The sequence below is a fragment of the Aristolochia californica genome, unplaced genomic scaffold, assembly GCF_029961685.1.
Source record: "Aristolochia californica isolate CCGP_79_NKW_82.1479 unplaced genomic scaffold, dmAriCali1.0.hap1 SCAF_2, whole genome shotgun sequence".
NCBI classification, from domain to species: domain Eukaryota; kingdom Viridiplantae; phylum Streptophyta; class Magnoliopsida; order Piperales; family Aristolochiaceae; genus Aristolochia; species Aristolochia californica.
The window spans coordinates 33529358-33548369 of record NW_027181881.1 but is presented as its reverse complement, the minus strand read 5'-3'; positions in this window follow the sequence as shown (position 1 = coordinate 33548369).

Sequence of the window (19012 nt, the reverse complement as noted above, 5' to 3'; positions counted from 1 at the left end):
ACACTCCTAACTAAATATTACAATAGACCCACCCTTGACATAACTTAAAAGTGACACCACTTAACTCTCTTGTCTAACAATGACTCTAAATGCTATGGAGTCCATAACATCACTCCCCTCCTGGAGAAAGAGCTTGTCCTCAAGCTCATGAGTTGGGATAGAAAGCATAGAAGGCTGGAACGGGCCCAGGAGACTTCAGTGATGGCAAGCGCCATCCCCGGAATGAAAATCGCCCACCCGGTATACGACAAAGGTAGAGGATGCCGGCTGAAACAATGGTATGGGCTCCTAAGCCCGCCGCTGGTGCTGCCTGTTACTGGGAGCAAAATGAAGAGAATAGGCTGGGCCAAAATATGCGTAATACTCATGATGCGGCAGATTAGCATCCAATGCCACACCCAGTGCAACTTCTGGCGCATAGCACCAGCATCTGGCAACAAGCCGTATGGTATAACCCCCACCTCCAACCAGCAGCAGTGGCACATGGAATGACCTCATATATCGTATACACTTAGCATGACTGGTAATGGAGAGATTGAAATGACCCAACAGATCTCCAGGCAAAGAGTCTGCTCCACATGGAAGGACAACAGCGCCCGGTTGGAACACTGTCATCACTATTCCAAGGAAAGGTTTGAACATAGACTAGTAACTCTCGTCATCAATACCATCCTCTTGAGGGACATTCAAAGAGTAGTAGTCCCTTTTTCCATGTCCAACGACACGAATAGCTATAAACTCACGGTCAACTGAACTTTTCAGTGGCTTTCGCAAGCGCAGCTAGTGAAAATGTCTTCACTGACAGTATGCAAGTAGCAACAATGGAAACAAGGGAAAGGGATTTGGAGCTAGCAACACCACTACTTTGACAAAATGGATCGCCGATTAGATCGTTGACCAATTGATGATGGGTTTCAGGATCCACAACATTTGATGCGCTACCAAGCGTTTTGCATTTGGAAGGGATCAAAACAGCTCCAACACACCTAAATACAGTGTTCAGTATTGCAGTGTAACGCTCACTACCCGGCTGAGAGAGCTCTGACCTCCTCATCGCAGCAAAAAGCCTCTCGACCTCAGCCTGCAACCCAAGATCTTCACACCTACTTAACAGAGTATGGGACAGTATGAAAACCATTGGCCACTTAGTTGACTGCATCCGCTCCCACAGATACAATGCATGCCAACCCCACCTTGCCTTACCATAAGGCTGGATCAATGCAGTAAGTGTCTGCGCAGTAGGTGTCATACCCGTTGCAACCATTTCTTCAAACAGGCCCCTGGCCAAACCAGGTTGACCAGCCTGCCCCATTGCTTCCAGCCAAGTTTTGTACACTACCAAATTGGGCTGCACCCGAGCAGCCTCCATCTCTTGCAGAACGTACTGGAGCCAACCACATGCCCTTGCTCTTTCATACAAGCGTATAACTTCCTCCACCTTACCCAATTTGGCATAAACATCCAAAACAGCAGAGTAAGGCACTGCAGCAGGCAGTAAGCCTGTTTTGTACAGGCTCTCAAAGCCCTGAAGAGCTCTGGGAAAATCAAGATATTCCAGATTTGTCAATGGGAAGATGACCCCGGAACGGACCCATTGAAGCAAATGGAAAAAAAATTGTCCCAGCCCCACCATCGAAATTCCGCGGCGATTGACCGGTATCCCAAAACAGGGGTGGCCTGTCCCCAATGTTTAAGGAGTTCGAAAACTCTCCTGACATTAATGCTGATGAGTTGAGGGCCTGTCCTCACGAATTTGGCTCTGTCCTCGCGACTTCCGAGAGCTGGATTGAGTGTGAGAGGTGGTGGCCGGATGTTAAATCCCACCGAACTTGTTTCCGACGGCGCCGACGGAGCCTCCGCCGTGTTTGGTGGCGAAGAGTAGCCCGTTTGGGCTTCGATGCTTGGGGATTGTCCGAGACAGAGGGTTCTCGGAAACACACCCTTGTCGAAAGAATCGTCGGAAGACAGCCTGCTGGCCTTGAAGAGGGGTTGTGGGAGGTCGAACCCACACCCTTCATCACCGACGCGGAGTTGGCAGAATACCCTACCGAAGTCCCAAATTTTGAGTTCTCGCCGCCTGATTGCGGAAATGTTGAGGCTGAAATCGACTTCAGGTTCGGAGGTGTAGGGTCTCTGTCGTCGGATGTTTGAAGTTTGGAAAGCTTCTCCGATATAACGAGCTCGCCGATGTCCGGCGTCGTCAGTTCGGAAGGACGAACAGGAGAAAGGTTTGACGGCAAACCCCCTTCCGCTTTTGCTGACGAAGTTTGGGGGGAGGATGATGCTTCCGATTTCAGACATGTGGGTTCTCCGATTTCAGATGTTGCCGCCGCTGGAGAGACAGAGGCCTGTCCGATTTCGTGCTTTGCTGAGTTCCCTGATATCGTTGTTGGGGCACTGGACAGAGTAGCAAGAAGCCGAGCAAATTGTGCATCCATTCGAAGAACGAGTTGATGAACAAGCTCCTCGTGAGAAGATGAATCGTCGCCGGTGGGCCGCTCTGATACCAAGTTGATATGCCCCATTTCCAAGGACAGATTCACCCGACGATCCTCTCTCTGTTCGTAATTGAAATACATTGGAGAAGATGGAAAGAAGTTCGTCGGCTCGTAGGCAGGGTACCAGTTGTACCCGTAAGGAGACATGCCGAGGATAACTGAGCTTACGAGGGAGAATCCGACCTGCCTATTCCTTCGAGAAGGACCGATGCCCATTTCCCATCACGTCCCCACATTTCCCGAGACGTCCTTTCGTTTCCCGCCATGATTCTTACTCTTCCCGAGCCATGACGTGGCCCACACTCGTCACTCAATATTACATTTCCCAAGACGTCCCTTCATTTCCCGCCATTATTCTTACTCTTCCCGGGCCATGACGTGGCCCACACTCGTGACTCAATATTACACTAGACCTACCCTTACATAATTTAAAAGTGACACCACTTAACTCTCTTGTCTAGCAATAACTCTAGATGCTATGGAGTCCATAATACCCCCTTTATTCATAGCCTCCACCAATCACCCGCTTTAATGTGAGATCTTGAAACACAGAGGAAGTGGATGAGAAGGTAATTGAGAAATTGAAATGTTATGTTAGCTGACTAATAGATAAAAGATTCAAGGGAAAGCTAAAAACAAAAAGAATATCTGTGAGTGGAAGTAATGGTGTAATAGAGGTGGATCCTTTCCCTAGAACTTTAGTTTGGGAGTTGTCAGCTATGGTAACAAATTTATTCGAGTGACAACGAGAAACTGAGTGGAGTATATTTTTGTTACCTGTGAGATGCTCGAAGGCCCTTGAGTCAATTATCCAGGATGAAGAGGAGGAAGTGGCAGAGACCATATCTGAAGCGATGGTGGCAGTAGCAGTTGAGGAGGAACGTGGAGGAGAGACCATTAGAGTTTTCATTTTCTTGAATAAGTCATACTCATCATCAGTAAAGGTTTTCTTTTCTGTTGGCGGGGTAGACTGGTCCTCCATTGTACCACTTACTGAGGCTTGATTAGCCTTAACACATGGATTTTCAGACATTGGTCTATAGTGTGGCCATCTTTCCCACAATGGGTGCAGTCCATGCTTTCTGTTATGAAGAAACTATTGAAGAGAAAAATGAAAGTCTCTTACATACTCTCTTAATAAGAAGTCTTATAGAGCCAAAATTATTTTGGAAGGAGGTCTCACCGAAGAGTTTCGATTTAAAGGTGTTTTAGTTATGTTAGTCTTCTATTTATGTTGAGTTATTTAATTATGCTAGGACTTATCTTTTAGTGTTAGACTTTGGGTGTAATTGGGACTAGGGTAGTTTAATTGTAATGGGACTCTACTACTTTCCTCTATTTTAAATAGGGGTTTATGTACTCTGATTAAATCAAGTCAATAAAATATTTTTCTTTTCCATAAATTCAACATGGTATCAGAGCTGGTTTTGTGAGTTGACTTGATCAACCCATAGAGATAATGTGATACTTTTTTATCTATTATCTCCAGCAATTTAGGTTCGTATCTATTTTTTCTCTTTTTTTTGTCCCTATACACGTTGTTTGCTTTGTGTTTTCATCTCTATACTAAGCTTTTCATATTGCATATTATATATTGGCAAAAATATATTTGAGTTTACTTTTCAAATAAAAATAAATTTTGGCAATCGTAGTTTTCTACAAAGAAAAATCAATATTTGTAGCTGCAAAGGTCAGATTGCAAAAGTGGTTCGAGCTGCAGCAGAAAGCTTCAACATCCAAGTTATTTTATGCTATCAAGAACGAGACATTATATTTAGAGTTATACATAAAAAAATATTTTTAAGTCTATTTTATTACCTATTTAACCAATTCTTGATCTGAGTTTTTTATATGGAGATATTATGTTATGGTCCTTAGCCATGGATCTAGTAACTCGGCGAGTTGAATATGAATCCAGCATTGCTTGAGGGTTTCTTATCACGTTTTTGTGAAAAGAACTCTCTTATACTTCTCCTTTCACGTTAGGATTGAAAAGGAATTTGCTTTTCTCAATTATAGATACAACCACCAAGTTAAAGGACTGTTTAAGCACTCAGATATGGAACCCCTCTTTTATGATTCAAAACAAGAGGGTTTTACTTGTTGTAATGACTCAAGACAACCCTTTTCCCTTTACTGAATTCATTCCCCTTGAAAAGGAGTTTCCTTTTCTTAACTATGAACGAACCCAGCTAGTCAAGGAAGCTCCTTGAGGCCCCAATGTGGAATCCCCTTTCCTATGGCTCACGTCAAGGTAGGGTTTCCAATTTCATGCAACACTGGTTCCAAACGTAAAACAGAAACATAAATCAAATCCCAATGCTTGGAATAAGATTAGCAAATATCTCTGGACATCAACACCCAACCAGCAACAAGAACTCATCCTCCTTCCTGGGTAGACTCACGTCAAGACCTCTCCTTTTCTGGAATTTTCATGAAAGAGATGATCTTCTCTTGCAGCTCGGAAGAGAAAGTAATTCCTCATCCTTTTCCTTCCAAGATCTCCTCAAAGACTCCCCAATGGATGCAGCAAACCCCCAAGAGAGTTCAAGCCAAGAACCCTAGAATAGAGAGCCTAGAAAGAACCTAAATTACCCTAGTTTATGCTACTTCCGAACTTGCTTTATTTCTCCATCCTTACCCCTTAAATAGGGTAATTAACATCAACATAGGTTAGGGTTATAAAACCCAATTCTACCCCTACCTTTAAGTCTTATTACAAATCAATAAAATTTGAAATTAAAAGCAACATAAATAATAAAAGTAAAGTAGATGACTCAGTCTTATTGAGTCCATAACATCTACCCCCCCTTGGAGATCGAGCTTGACCTCAAGCTCGGAAGCTGGGTAGACCTGGTGGAAGTTGTCGAGCCGCTCCCATTTTGCGTAGTTGTGGCCGATTGCTGCCCAGTAATGGCATGCAGGGAGATGTCCGGTGGTTCTTCCTCAATCATATCCTCTATCACCTCGATATCCTCATCTTCAACCTTATCGATCAAAAACAATCGTTTGCACTGATGCTCAACCCGATATGGTTCATCACAGTTGTAACATAGATTCTTAGCCCGCCGTTCCGCCATCTCAGCACTTGTCAATTTTTTTTATATAAGGAGTTGTAGGATGACTAGATCTCGGATCCCCTATCAAAATAATACCCGGGTTGTTTCTCGGAGGAATGCGCTCCCCTGACCATGGAGGTCGTCTGTGTTGTGCCTGCTGTCGCAATTCTAAAGCACGAGCTATATTCATAGCGCTGGATAAGTCAACAGGTGCATAGAGCTCCACCTCAAGCTTTAAGGCCTCCGTCAGTCCTGTTGTAAATAGTGCAACTTGCTGATCCACTTGTACCATACTACTGGCTCGTGCTAATTTTTCCAGGAAAGATTTTTGATATTGCTCCACGACCCCAGTTTGGCGTAGTAAAACCAAATCTCCCAAAGGGTTACTGTAAGTCGGAGGACCAAAATAGAGAGAACACAGTCGCTTAAATTCATCCCAATCTACCACCTCGCTATCAACCTCAACTAGCTGGTACCAAAGTTGTGCTTCCCCTAGAAAGTGGAAAATAGCTACGTTGACTTGGTCAGAGGTTGGGACACGCTGATGGCTAAAATTTTTTTCGCATCGATACAACCATATCAAAGGGTCTTCTGACCCATTATAAGTAGGGAATTCCATTTTAGTATACCTCGGAACAATGCCTCCCCCCTGGTAGAAGTGTCCCCCCGGAATCAGGGGTCCTTCCTGTCCCGAGAAACTCGTGCGCCTCGAAAATTCATCTCCCCCTCTGTTATACGAATGGTCCCCTCCTCTCTGATCTGGAATGAGGGGTACAGTGCCTCCCCCGTGGTTGATGTGTCCCCCCGGAATGAAGGGTCCTTGCTGACCCGAGAAACTCGTGTGTCTAGTAAACTCATCTCCCCCTCTGATCTGCGAATGGTCTCCCGGAATTGGGTTTTTGCCAGTGCTCACACCAGTCTCCATGTTATCCATCCTTCCTTTCAAGGTTTCCAAACTGAGAGTGAACTTTTCCTCCAATGCAGCAAATTTCTTGCCAGTAGTTAGACTATTCTCCATCCTATCCATCCTTCCCTTCAAGGTCTCCATATCGATATCAATTTTTGAGAACCTATCTAGGATAGTATCAAAAGAAAATTACTGGAATTGATCCTCAGATGTCAGGCAAAGAATGACAGAAAATTTGATGAAATGTTCGAAAGATACTCTAAATTTAATCTCGATATAGAGAGGTTGAATGGGAGGATGAACAACATAACCAGTTTAACGAGGGGAAGGAACACAACGCCGGCACAAACGGAGGGGGAGATGAGTTTGTAGCGAGAGAGAAACTCGAAGTCGCTCGAGATGTCTCGGAAGGGTAGGAGACGCAAGAAATCAGAGCGCCCCCTGTCTCTCCAGCGGCGGCAAAATCCGAAATTGGGGACACAAATCAGAAATTGGACTCCAAATTTTATAAATCCGACGGCGGAGACACCGAAATTTCAAAAACGGAAGAGGCTCACCCTTTCCCAATGGACATCGTGCATATCTCCGAACCGAAGATGCAGCGGGGAGGTGATTTCCTAAGAGAGGAAATTCTGAAATCGTCGGCTCTGGAGGATTTGGGGGTGACCGAAAATCCGAAATCGGAGGGGAATAGGAAATTTTGTTGGTGCCGTAGGCGAAATTTCCAACGGAATTTCCGCTAGTCTCTGTTCCGGGGGGCTGAGAAATAGAGGTTCTCTATCTCGGCAATGCTCCCAGCGGCGAAGCCCCAACGGGCTTCTCTTCGCCACCGGCAAAGCAGAATAGTTCGTCGGTGCCGTAATCGACTTTTCTGCAAAGGATCTCGGTTCCGGGAGGCTGACCAACGACGATTCACAAGTTTCCGAGAGCTCTCTGTCTCGGAAACTATCCAGGCGGCGAATCCCCGATAGGCTGCAACTCGCCACCGAAAAATCAGGCGACTCCGTCGGTGCCAGGGGAGAGGAAGGAGACGTCCGTCGCCGGCCTTCGTCAATGCCGTGAGGAAAGAATCCACCGACCGCAGCATTCGGGAGCTGCCGAAGGAAGAAGACGAGTCCCTATTAAATTTTCCTAACTTAGGAATATTTAATCAGCCCGATCCGCTGAGTCGCACGCCAGACCGGGTTCCTGAACCAAGTCAACCCAGTTTAACTCAGACTGGCCCAAAAAAAATAAACTGTCGGCAAATAGAGGGGGGGTCATAGCTATCGCGGATGTGACTACGGCACCGGTGGAGACGTCGGCATATAGACACTACTTCCGAGCTTGAGGAAGCGCTCCTCTTCCAAGGGGGGTGTAATGTTATGCACGCAATAATATTATTATTTTAGTGTTTTATTTAATTTACTTTATTTTATTTCAGTTTTAGGCCATAGGGGTATTTTTGGAATTATTTATTAATAGGGGTATTTTTTGACTATTTTATTCATAGGGGTATTTTTTGAATATTTTATTCATAGGGGTATTTTTAGAATATTTTATTGTAAACCCTAACCGGGTGAACCCTATTTAAGGGGTAAGAGTAATGAGAAAAGCAAGCATTGAAGTATTAAGAATTAGGTTAAATCTACCGTAAAGAGGCTTAGAGTTCTCCTCAACGAGCTCTAGGGTTTTCAAGCTTCCCTTTGGCTTGATCTTTCAATTTCGTTCTCCATGTCTTCCTTCAATCCTTACTATCCGTACGGTAATCTGTGGCAGATTGCAGATCCACCCAAAGAATCCTTGTGCCAGATCCGGGACCATAACAACTGGTATCAGAGCGGGAACACACTAATATCAGAGCAAGGTTCTCCGACGAAAATTAGCAAAAGTGAATTACTGGAATTGATCCACAGATGTCAGGCAAAGAATGAAAGAAAATTTGATGAAATGTTTGAAAGGTGCTCTAAATTTAATCTCGATATAGAGAGGTTGAATGGGAGGATGAACAACATAACCAGTTTAATGAGGGGAAGGAACACAACGCCAGCACAAAACGGAGGGGGAGATGAGTTTGCAGCGAGAGAGAAACTTGAAGTCGCTCGAGATGTCTCGGAAGGGCAGGAGACGCAAGAAATCAGAGCCCCCTGTCTCTCCAGTGATGGCGAAATCCGAAATTGGGGACACAAATCAAAAATTGGACTCCAAATTTCATAAATCCGACGGCGGAGACACCGAAATTTCAAAAACGGAAGAGGCTCACCCTTTCCCAATGGATGTCGTGCGTATCTCCGAACCGAAGATGCAGCGGGGAGGTGATTTCCTAGCAGAGGAAATTCCGAAATCGTCGACACTGGAGGATTTGGGGGTGACCGAAAATCCGAAATCTGAGGGGAATAGGAAATTTTGTTGGCGCCGTAGGCGAAATTTCCAATGGAATTTCTGCTAGTCTCTGTTCCGGGGGGCTGAGAAATAGAGGTTCTCTGTCTCGGCAATGCTCCCAGCGGCGAAGCCCCAACGGGCTTCTCTTCGCCACCGGCGAAGCAGAATAGTTCGTCGGTGCCGGGAGAGAGGAAGGAGACGTCCGTCGCTGGCCTTCGTCAATGCCGTGAGGAAAGAATCCACCGACCGCAGCATTCGGGAGCTACCGAAGGAAGAAGACGAGTCCTGATTAAATTTTCCTAACTGAAGAAAATTTTATCAGCCCGGTCCGTTGAGTCGCACGCTGGACCAAGTTCTGAACCGACTCAACCCAGTTTAACTTGGACCGGCCCAAAAAAAAAAAAAAAGTTTCGGCAAACAGAGGGGGGGTACTAGTTATCGCGGATGCGACTACTTCACCGGTGGAGACGTCGGCATACAGACACTACTTCCGAGCTTGAGGACAAGCTCCTCTTCCAAGGGGGGTGTAATGTTATGCACGCAATAATATTATTATTTTAGTGTTTTATTTAATTTACTTTATTTTATTTCAGTTTCAGGCCATAGGGGTATTTTTGGAATTATTTATTAATAGGGGTATTTTTCGAATATTTTATTCATAGGGGTATTTTTAGAATATTTTATTGTAAACCCTAACCGGGTGAACCCTATTTAAGGGGTAAGAGTAATGAGAAAAGCAAGCATTGAAGTATTAAGAATTAGGTTAAATCTAGCATAAAGAGGCTTAGAGTTCTCCTCAACGAGCTCTAGGGTTTTCAAGCTTCCCTTTGGCTTGATCTTTCGTTTTCGTTCTCCATGTCTTCCTTCAATCCTTACTATCCGTATGGTAATCCGTGGCAGATTGCAGATCCACCCAAAGAATCCTTGTACCAGATCCGGGACCATAACAACTGGCATCAGAGTGGGAACACATTAATATCAGAGCAGGGCTCTCCGACGAAAATTAGCAAAAGTGAATTACTGGAATTGATCCTCAGATGTCAGGCAAAGAATGACAGAAAATTTGATGAAATGTTCGAAAGGTGCTCTAAATTTAATCTCGATATAGAGAGGTTGAATGGGAGGATGAACAACATAACCAGTTTAACGAGGGGAAGGAACACAACGCCAGCACAAAACGGAGGGGGAGATGAGTTTGCAGCGAGAGAGAAACTCGAAGTCGCTCGAGATGTCTCGGAAGGGCAGGAGACACAAGAAATCAGATCGCCCCCTGTCTCTCCAGTGGCGGCAAAATCCGAAATTGGGGACACAAATCAAAAATTGGACTCCAAATTTCCAAAATTCGACGGCGAAGACACCGAAATTTCAAAAACGGAAGAGGCTCACCCTTTCCCAATGGACGTCGTGCGTATCTCCGAACCGAAGATGCAGCGGGGAGGTGATTTCCTAAGAGAGGAAATTCGGAAATCGTCGGCACTGGAGGATTTGGGGTGACCGAAAATCTGAAATCAGAGGGGAATAAGAAATTTTGTCAGCGCTGTAGGCGAAATTTTGCTAGTCTCTGTTCCGGGGGGCTGAGAAATAGAGGTTCTCTGTTTCGGCAATGCTCCCAGCGGTGAAGCCCCAAAGGGCTTCTCTTCGCCACCGGCGAAGCAGAATAGTTCGTCGGTGCCGTAATCGACTTTTCCGCAAGGGATCTCGGTTCCGGGAGGCTGATCAACGACGATTCACAAGTTTCCGAGAGCTCTCTGTCTCGGAAACTATCCAGGCGGCGAAGCCCCGACAGGCTGCAATTCGCCACCGAAAAATCAGGCGACTTCGTCGGTGCCGGGAGAGAGGAAGGAGACGTCCGTCGCCAGCCTTCGACAATGCCGTGAGGAAAGAATCCACCGACCGTAGCGTTCGGGAGCTACCGAAGGAAGAAGACGAGTCCCGATTAAATTTTCCTAACTTAGGAAAATTTAATCAGCCCGGTCCGCTGAGTCGCACGCCGAACCGGGTTCCTAAACCAAGTCAACCCAGTTTAACTCGGACCGGCCCAAAAAAAAAAAGTGTCGGCAAACAGAGGGGGGGTCATAGCTATCGCGGATGCGACTACGGCACCGGTGGAGATGTCGGCATACAGACACTACTTCCGAGCTTGAGGACAAGCTCCTCCTCCAAGGGGGGTGTAATGTTATGCACGCAATAATATTATTATTTTAGTGTTTTATTTAATTTACTTTATTTTATTTCAGTTTTAGGCCATAGGGGTATTTTTGGAATTATTTATTAATAGGGGTATTTTTTGAATATTTTATTCATAGGGGTATTTTTAGAATATTTTATTGTAAACCCTAACCGGGTGAACCCTATTTAAGGGGTAAGAGCAATGAGAAAAGCAAGCATTGAAGTATTCAGAATTAGGTTAAATCTAGCGTAAAGAGGCTTAGAGTTCTCCTCAACGAGCTCTAGGGTTTTCAAGTTTCCCTTTGGCATGATCTTTCGTTTTCGTTCTCCATGTCTTCCTTCAATCCTTACTATCCGTACGGTAATCCGTGGCAGATTGCAGATCCACCCAAAGAATCCTTGTGCCAGATCCGGGACCATAACAACTGGTTTCAGAGCGGGAACACATTAATATCAGAGCAAGGTTCTCCGACAAAAATTAACAAAAGTGAATTACTGGAATTGATCCTCAGATGTCAGGCAAAGAATGACAGAAAATTTGATGAAATATTCGAAAGGTGCTCTAAATTTAATCTCGATATAGAGAGGTTGAATGGGAGGATGAACAACATAACCAGTTTAACGAGGGGAAGGAACACAACGCCAGCACTAAACGGAGGGGGAGATGAGTTTGCAGCGAGAGAGAAACTCGAAGTCGCTCGAGATGTCTCGGAAGGGCAGGAGACGCAAGAAATCAGAGCGCCCCCTGTCTCTCCAGTGGCGGCGAAATCCGAAATTGGGGGCACAAATCAAAAATTGGACTCCAAATTTCCAAAATTTGACGGCAGAGACACCAAAATTTCAAAAACGGAAGAGGCTCACCCTTTCCTAATGGATGTCGTGCGTATCTCTGAACCGAAGATGCAGCGGGGAGGTGATTTCCTAACAGAGGAAATTCCAAAATCGTCGGCACTGGAGGATTTGGAGGTAACCGAAAATCCAAAATCGGAGGGGAATAGGAAATTTTGTCGACGCCATAGGTGAAATTTCTGACCGAATTTCCGCTGGTCTCTGTTCCGGGGGGCTGAGAAACAGAGGTTATCTGTCTCGGCAATGCTCCCAGCGGCGAAGCCCCAATGGGCTTTTCTTCGCCACCAGAAAAGCAGAATAGTTCGTCGGTGCCGTAATCGACTTTTCTGCAAGGGATCTCGGTTCTGGGAGGCTGAGCAACAACGATTCACAAGTTTCTGAGAGCCCTCTGTCTCGAAAACTATCCAGGCGATGAAGCCCCGACGGGCTGCAATTCCCCACCGGAAAATCAGGCGACTCTGTCAGTGCCGGGAGAGAGGAAGGAGACGTCCGTCGCCGGCCTTCGTCGGTGCCGTGAGGAAAGAATCCGCCGGCCACAGCGTTCGGGAGCTGCTGAAGGAAGAAGACGAGTCCCAATTAAATTTTCCTAACTTGGAAAAATTTAATCGGCCCGGTCCGCTGAGTCGCACGCAAACCCGGTTCCTGAACTGAGTCAACCCAGGTTAACTCGGACCGGCCCCAAAAAAAAAAAAAAAGTGTTGGCAAACAGAGGGGGATCATAGCTATCGCGGATGCGACTACGGTACCGTGGAGACGTCGGCATACATACACTACTTCTGAGCTTGAGGACAAGCTCCTCTTCCAGGGGGGTGTAATGTTATGCACGCAATAACATTATTATTTTAGTGTTTTATTTAATTTACTTTATTTTATTTCAGTTTTAGGCCATAGGGGTATTTTTGGAATATTTTATTCATAGGGGTATTTTTAGAATATTTTATTGTAAACCCTAACCAGGTGAACCCTATTTAAGGGGTAAGAGTAATGAGAAAAGCAAGCATTGAAGTATCATGAATTAGGTTAAATCTAGCGTAAAAAGGCTTAGAGTTCTCCTCAACGAGCTCTAGGGTTTTCAAGCTTCCCTTTGGCTTGATCTTTCGTTTTCATTCTCCATGTCTTCCTTCAATCCTTACTATCCATACGGTAATCCGTGGTAGATTGTAGATCCACCCAAAGAATCCTTGTGCCAGATCCGGGACCATAACATTTTGATCTTGAAAGAGTCAATGGTTATGCTAGCAAAATGAGAAAGAGTACTTAGTTTGGCCTGATTATAGAGACCAAAATGTATCAGATTATTTATCTCAAACGAAGTATATTTTATGAAGTGAAGTTAGACTTGGATGAAGGTTATTTAAGTCTAGTTTTATCAGGAGAAAATTTCATGTCAAGTTGATCTATATTTAAGGATATATTCGCATTGGATGAACCAAAGATCATGTTGGTATCTTGTAGCATTGAAAAATCCGAATTTAAGCCGATTTTTTTGTGTCATTTTTGAATTGCTTTTATTGATCAAAAATATCGGGAAAATATCTCACTTATTTTATTCCTCGGTTATATGTGTTTGGGTCCCAAGTTCTATACATATTTCTTTCTACGACTTGTCTATATTGGTCTGATATCTTACTCGGTTCGACTCAGTTCTCTATCTCTGGTTGGATTATTATCTTGGATTATTACTTGATTACAACATACTATTTTTTGCAACTTCCTTATTTACTGATGAACTCGTTGTGGACTATTTCATGTGTCCTTATTACTCTTAAGAACTTTCATTATTTATCGGTTATCTACTGTTGCACTACTGCAAATTTGGTACATATTATTTGGGCATTGGCCCATTTTCGCTACTGCTATTGTGTCTCTTTGGTTGTGACATTATTTCTGAAGAAGAACTCGATTGCTTGCCTTGGGTTTATTATTTACTATCTGTTGTCCGCATTGGTTTGTCTGATGTAGAATTTGAATTTCTTAGAAAAATAAAGCACATGGTGGCCTCAACATCTTACTTTCCTCTTTACCCTTACCCGTTGGTTATTTGGTAGCCTTTCTCCTACCATCCTTTATTTGACTCTCACATACCGCTTTGGGCCAACCTCTTGTTTGTTGCTTCGATTGGTTTACCTTTATATATATATATATATATATATATGGGTGTTTTTAAGTCCCTTAAGACTTTATGTGTATCCATGGGTCTTCTATTGCCATCTTGTGAATGACGAGCATTACCCACTTATCACCCATTTCTACCTTTGAGAGTCGGTGCCCGAGTTGGGACACTGTGCTGGAGGAGCTTATTACTACATCTATGTTATATGGTTCAAGTTGGGATCACTGTCATTACCTCCCAGCTTGAGAGGAAGAAGTACAAGAAGTACAAGAAAGAGGTATTTTATTCCATATGTTGTGATAAATTTTATTTAAGAAAGGGGGAGCACAAAAGATGAAGCTTTTTTATATATGAAGAATTGTATTTGTCAAGAATTTTTTTCCACAAAATAAAATTGAAGACCAAGAATCCTTTTCATTACAAGTTGAAGATATAAACTTCGACTTGAGGAGGAGTGTTGAAGAGAAGATATGAAAGTCTCTTAAATGACTCTCATAATAAGAAGTCTTACAGAGCCAAAATTATTATGGAAGCAAGTCTCACGGAAGAGTTCCAGTTTAAAAGTTTTTTTAGTTATGTTAGTCCTTTTATGTTGAGTTATTTAATTATGCTAGGACTTATCTTTAAGGGTTAGAGTTTGGGTGTAATTTGGACAAGGGTAGTTTAATTGTAATTGGACTCTACTACCTTCCTCTATTATAAATAGGGGTTCATGTACTTTGATTACATCAAGTCAATGAAGTATTTCTCTTTTCTATAAATTCAACCCTTCCACATCTTCCTCGTCCTCTAAAATTTCTTCCACGGCCTCGGCCAAGGTCGGTTGATGTTCCCCTATGCTCGGAGTACATAGCGGAAGACACATCAGTAGGAGAAGGGGAAGAAGAGTCTGGAATGCGGAGTAATGTGGCACATACATAATCAAAGGTGGGAATAGTAGAGGCGCTAAGGAGTTGACTTTTATCAACCTCGAGAGATGGTTTAATATTTTCTAGGAAAATGCCAGTGGCTAAGGTTTCCTTCTGCTTGTCTTGGACAGTGACATCGGTGGAGGTAGGCTGAGCTAGCTTCCATTCTTGAAGAAGGGCTCTAAAACGAGCCAAATATTCATGGAAATTTTCTCCATGTTTAGTGTTGAACATTCGATAGATAATATCGTATGGCCTGTGTAAGCTGTTAGAGCTAAAGTACAACTTAGCACATGTCTCCATAATTTTCTTGGCGGTGTCGAGATGAACAACATTGTTGGAAACAGGTTCTTCCATGCTATTGATGAACCAACTAATTACCAAAGTGTCAATTTTTAACCACTTAGCATAAGAAACCGTCGAACCGATGTGGACCAACTCAAGAATTTGATATCCCTCACATGGGTATGGTAGTAATCTTGAGAATATCACTCTTGCTACCCATGTATTCTTCAGCCATAAGAAGCAATTCAAGGGTAATCATTTACTCAAATTTGAAGTAGCCTAAGTAAGCAGTTTGGAGATTCAAGTGCAGTCAAGACTAGCTCGGGTACATGGGAGGAGAACCCGAGCTTATCAAGACTTTAGGCAGGGAGGGAACCCTCATAGGCCAATAAACTTGCTGACCAAAAATTTCTATATTCAATTCTCTAGTCTTCCTTGTAGAGAATAGCAAAAATCAATCAATAAGCATGAGATCAAGTAAGGTGAGGTGGCAATTCCGAATTAGATCTTTCCAAGATCATTCCAAAAATATATTTGACTCCAGCTTGGAATATCAGTCTAGATTTAGTTTCTCATAAATTAGGCAAGATATGATTTATTAGAGATCAAATAAATCAGTCCTAATCAAGAAGATATTGATTGAATGTGAGATATAAAAAAACAACAATTTTTCTTCAAATAGATTCGCGGCAACTAGACTTTTCAAAGGACAAATTACTTAATAATTTTGTTCTGGCTTCCTTTTATGTAAAACACAATATTCTATTCTTCATTTTTAATAAAAATCAGCCAACTCATGGCTCTCAAAAAATTCTCCAAAAAATCACAAAATCGGGTAGAGTTCTTCAAACAACTCGATTAATGGAGAAACTTAGCATAGAAGCTAAGAAGTTAGATTTATGAAATCCAATGGATAAAAAACCACTGATAATAGGCTCAAGAACATTTTTATTCATCAAGAAAATCTTGTTCCCATGAAATTATAACTTTTTATGCAGAAAATGTCAACATAAACCAATTTTCAGCCAAGAACTTGCAAACCGACAATACTGCCTTGGTAAACTTCTTCTAATCCGATATGCATAAATCTCAATAATTTTATAAGATGAAGACAGCAATAAAATCATCTTTGAACCATCTTCTGAAGGTTATCAAACCGATAGTATGAAGTCATAATAAAAAGAATGAAAAACTTATCTCACAAGCTTCAATCTTGCTTCACAAAGAGCCTTCTATGTGTAGCTTTGCTCATAACTTCTTAGAGGATTCTTTTGACATGGGGATCCTAAATTTGATGCTTTGATACCATATTGAATTTAGGACCCCATGCTTGAAACCTCAAGCAAGATGAGAGAGGGAGAAGAGAAAAAGAGCAAAGAGAGAGAGAAAGAGAGAGAGAGAGAGAGAGCTCAAGTAGAGAGGAGAGAAGAGAAAAGAGACTTTAGGGTAGAGAGAGATTCTTCCACGAGTTGAGAAAAGGAGAGCTTGATTGAATCCTTCAACGAAGACCCCTATTTATATTATTTCTATTACATATTTAGGGAAACTCCTCAATCAATTAGGATCCCTAATATCCCAAATTACATCCATCAGGGGAAGATAAATCAATTACATTAATCAACGAAGAGTTCCAAATCTTCCAACTCATGTGATGAGAATTCCAGCTCGTGTGATGACTCATCATGCCAACTCGTGTGGTCATGGTGGGTTTGGTCCCACCTTGTAACAGACTATGACCATTTGACTGAAGTATGGAGCTTTGTCTTACAACTAGGAGTAATTTTACTCTCTTATATAATGCCAATTGGGCCTCTTGGTAAAGAACAAATAGACTACCAGCTTGAGGGGAGTGTTAGAAGATATGATGGACTGCCATTTTATACAGGAAGATCATATACACCATTTGCAATAAGCTAGACATTTATGATGTTCTCTCTTGGTAAAGAACAAAGAGACTACTGACTTGAGGGGGAGTGTTGGAAGATATGATGGACTACCATTTTATACAAGAAGATCATATACACCATTTGCAACAAGCTAGGCATTTATGATGTTCTCTCACCCCCAATTTGAGAGGGAGTGTTGGAAGATGGGCCAAATCCCCCACTTCCAAATATGTCTATGATGAGCTCAAGCTCACAAGACCAAGGAAGGCCCACACACCCAAGAGAGATGGATGATGGGTTCAAGTCGACAAACCAAGGAGAAGGCTCACACTTCCACACAGTGATGGTATTGATGTAATTAGTTTAATTTTTAGGCATATTATTGTAATATTGTAATCTTATTCATCTTTAAATTAAGCCTCAGAGGGAGGGTTAGGATAAGTCCATAACCTCTTTCTTCATCTTGTTTTCCCTCCAACATGTCATCTTTACTTTTCTCCATGAGCTAATTCATACAGTTCTGAAATTCAACATAGGTAAATAAGTTTTCCCACGAGTCCCTGATAATTGAAGAGTGTTGAATTTATGGAAAAGTGAAATACTTCATTGACATCAATAACTTGTTTTAATCAGAGTACATGAACCTCTATTTATAATAGAGGAAGGTAGTAGAGTCCACTTACAATAAAACTGTCATTGTCCCAATTACACCCAAACTCTAACACTTAAGGTAAGTCCTAACATAATTAGGTAACTCAATATTCATAAAAGACAAATATAACTTAAACTAAACCTCTTCTTGGTCGTGACTCTAAGATAAAGATACTTTTGTGAGTCCTTCTTGATCTTCCAACTTATGTGATATGGATGCCAGCTCTTGGTAATCATTGTGGGTCCTACTTCTTATGGGCTTGGGCCCATCTTGTGGGCCTTCCTTCGTCATGTGGCCCATCTTATAATAATCTTACATATGTGGGCCTTCCTTGGTCGTTTGGGCTTGATCTTATCTTACAACACTCCCTCTCAAGCGGGGGTGAGAGAACAACATGAACTCCCTGCTTGCTGCAAATGTTGTATAAAATATTTTTGTATAAAATAGAACATCTTCCAATATGCCTTCATCTTCCAACATTCTCCTTCACGTTGTTGTGTCCTTCCATGAGGCCCTGCGGTAGTATAAATAAAAGTAAAAATCACTCATAGCCGGTAAGCCATTGCATCATACACCAGTCTTAATGTTGGATGTAGGGCACACTCCACTGTTATCAGTAGTGTGTCTATCGGCATTGCTCTGAAGTGTCCATCACCGTGTCCCTCCACAGGACAACGACTCTCAAGTGGTAGGAGACATAAAGGCCATTACAGAGGGGAGATAACATAGATGTAATCATAAGTTCCTCCGTCATGGACTTCCAACCACAAAATAATTTTTATCTTTTTTACGGGGATGAAGTTCCTCCATCATGGACTCCCAACCACAAATAATTTTCATCTTTTTGTCGGGGATGAAGTTCCTTTGTCGTGGACTCTCAACCACAAAAAAATTTGATCTTTTTGACGGGGTAAAATAAATGATGACATGAGGCCACCTCTTATTCAATAATAATGTCCCCAAAGAGATATAATAGCTACAGCTGAATATAACACAACCATCTTCCAACACATATAACACGAACCAAATAGTAAACTTTGTCAAAGAACCAATGAAATAATCCGATATAAAAATTTATTCTTTGATGCAAAAGCTTCATCTTTTGTGCTCCCCCTTTCTTGAATATTTTGGTCACATAAACTTATCCACCACATAAGGAATAAAATACCTCTTTCTTGTTCTTCTTCTACTTCTCCCCCTCAAGCTGGGAGGTAATGGCAATGATCCCAGCTTGAACCAAATATCATAGATGAAGAAATAAACCCAAATAACAGAGATTTATAAATAAGCCCTCAAACCAGGGAGAAGTGAGATATTTTCCTGAT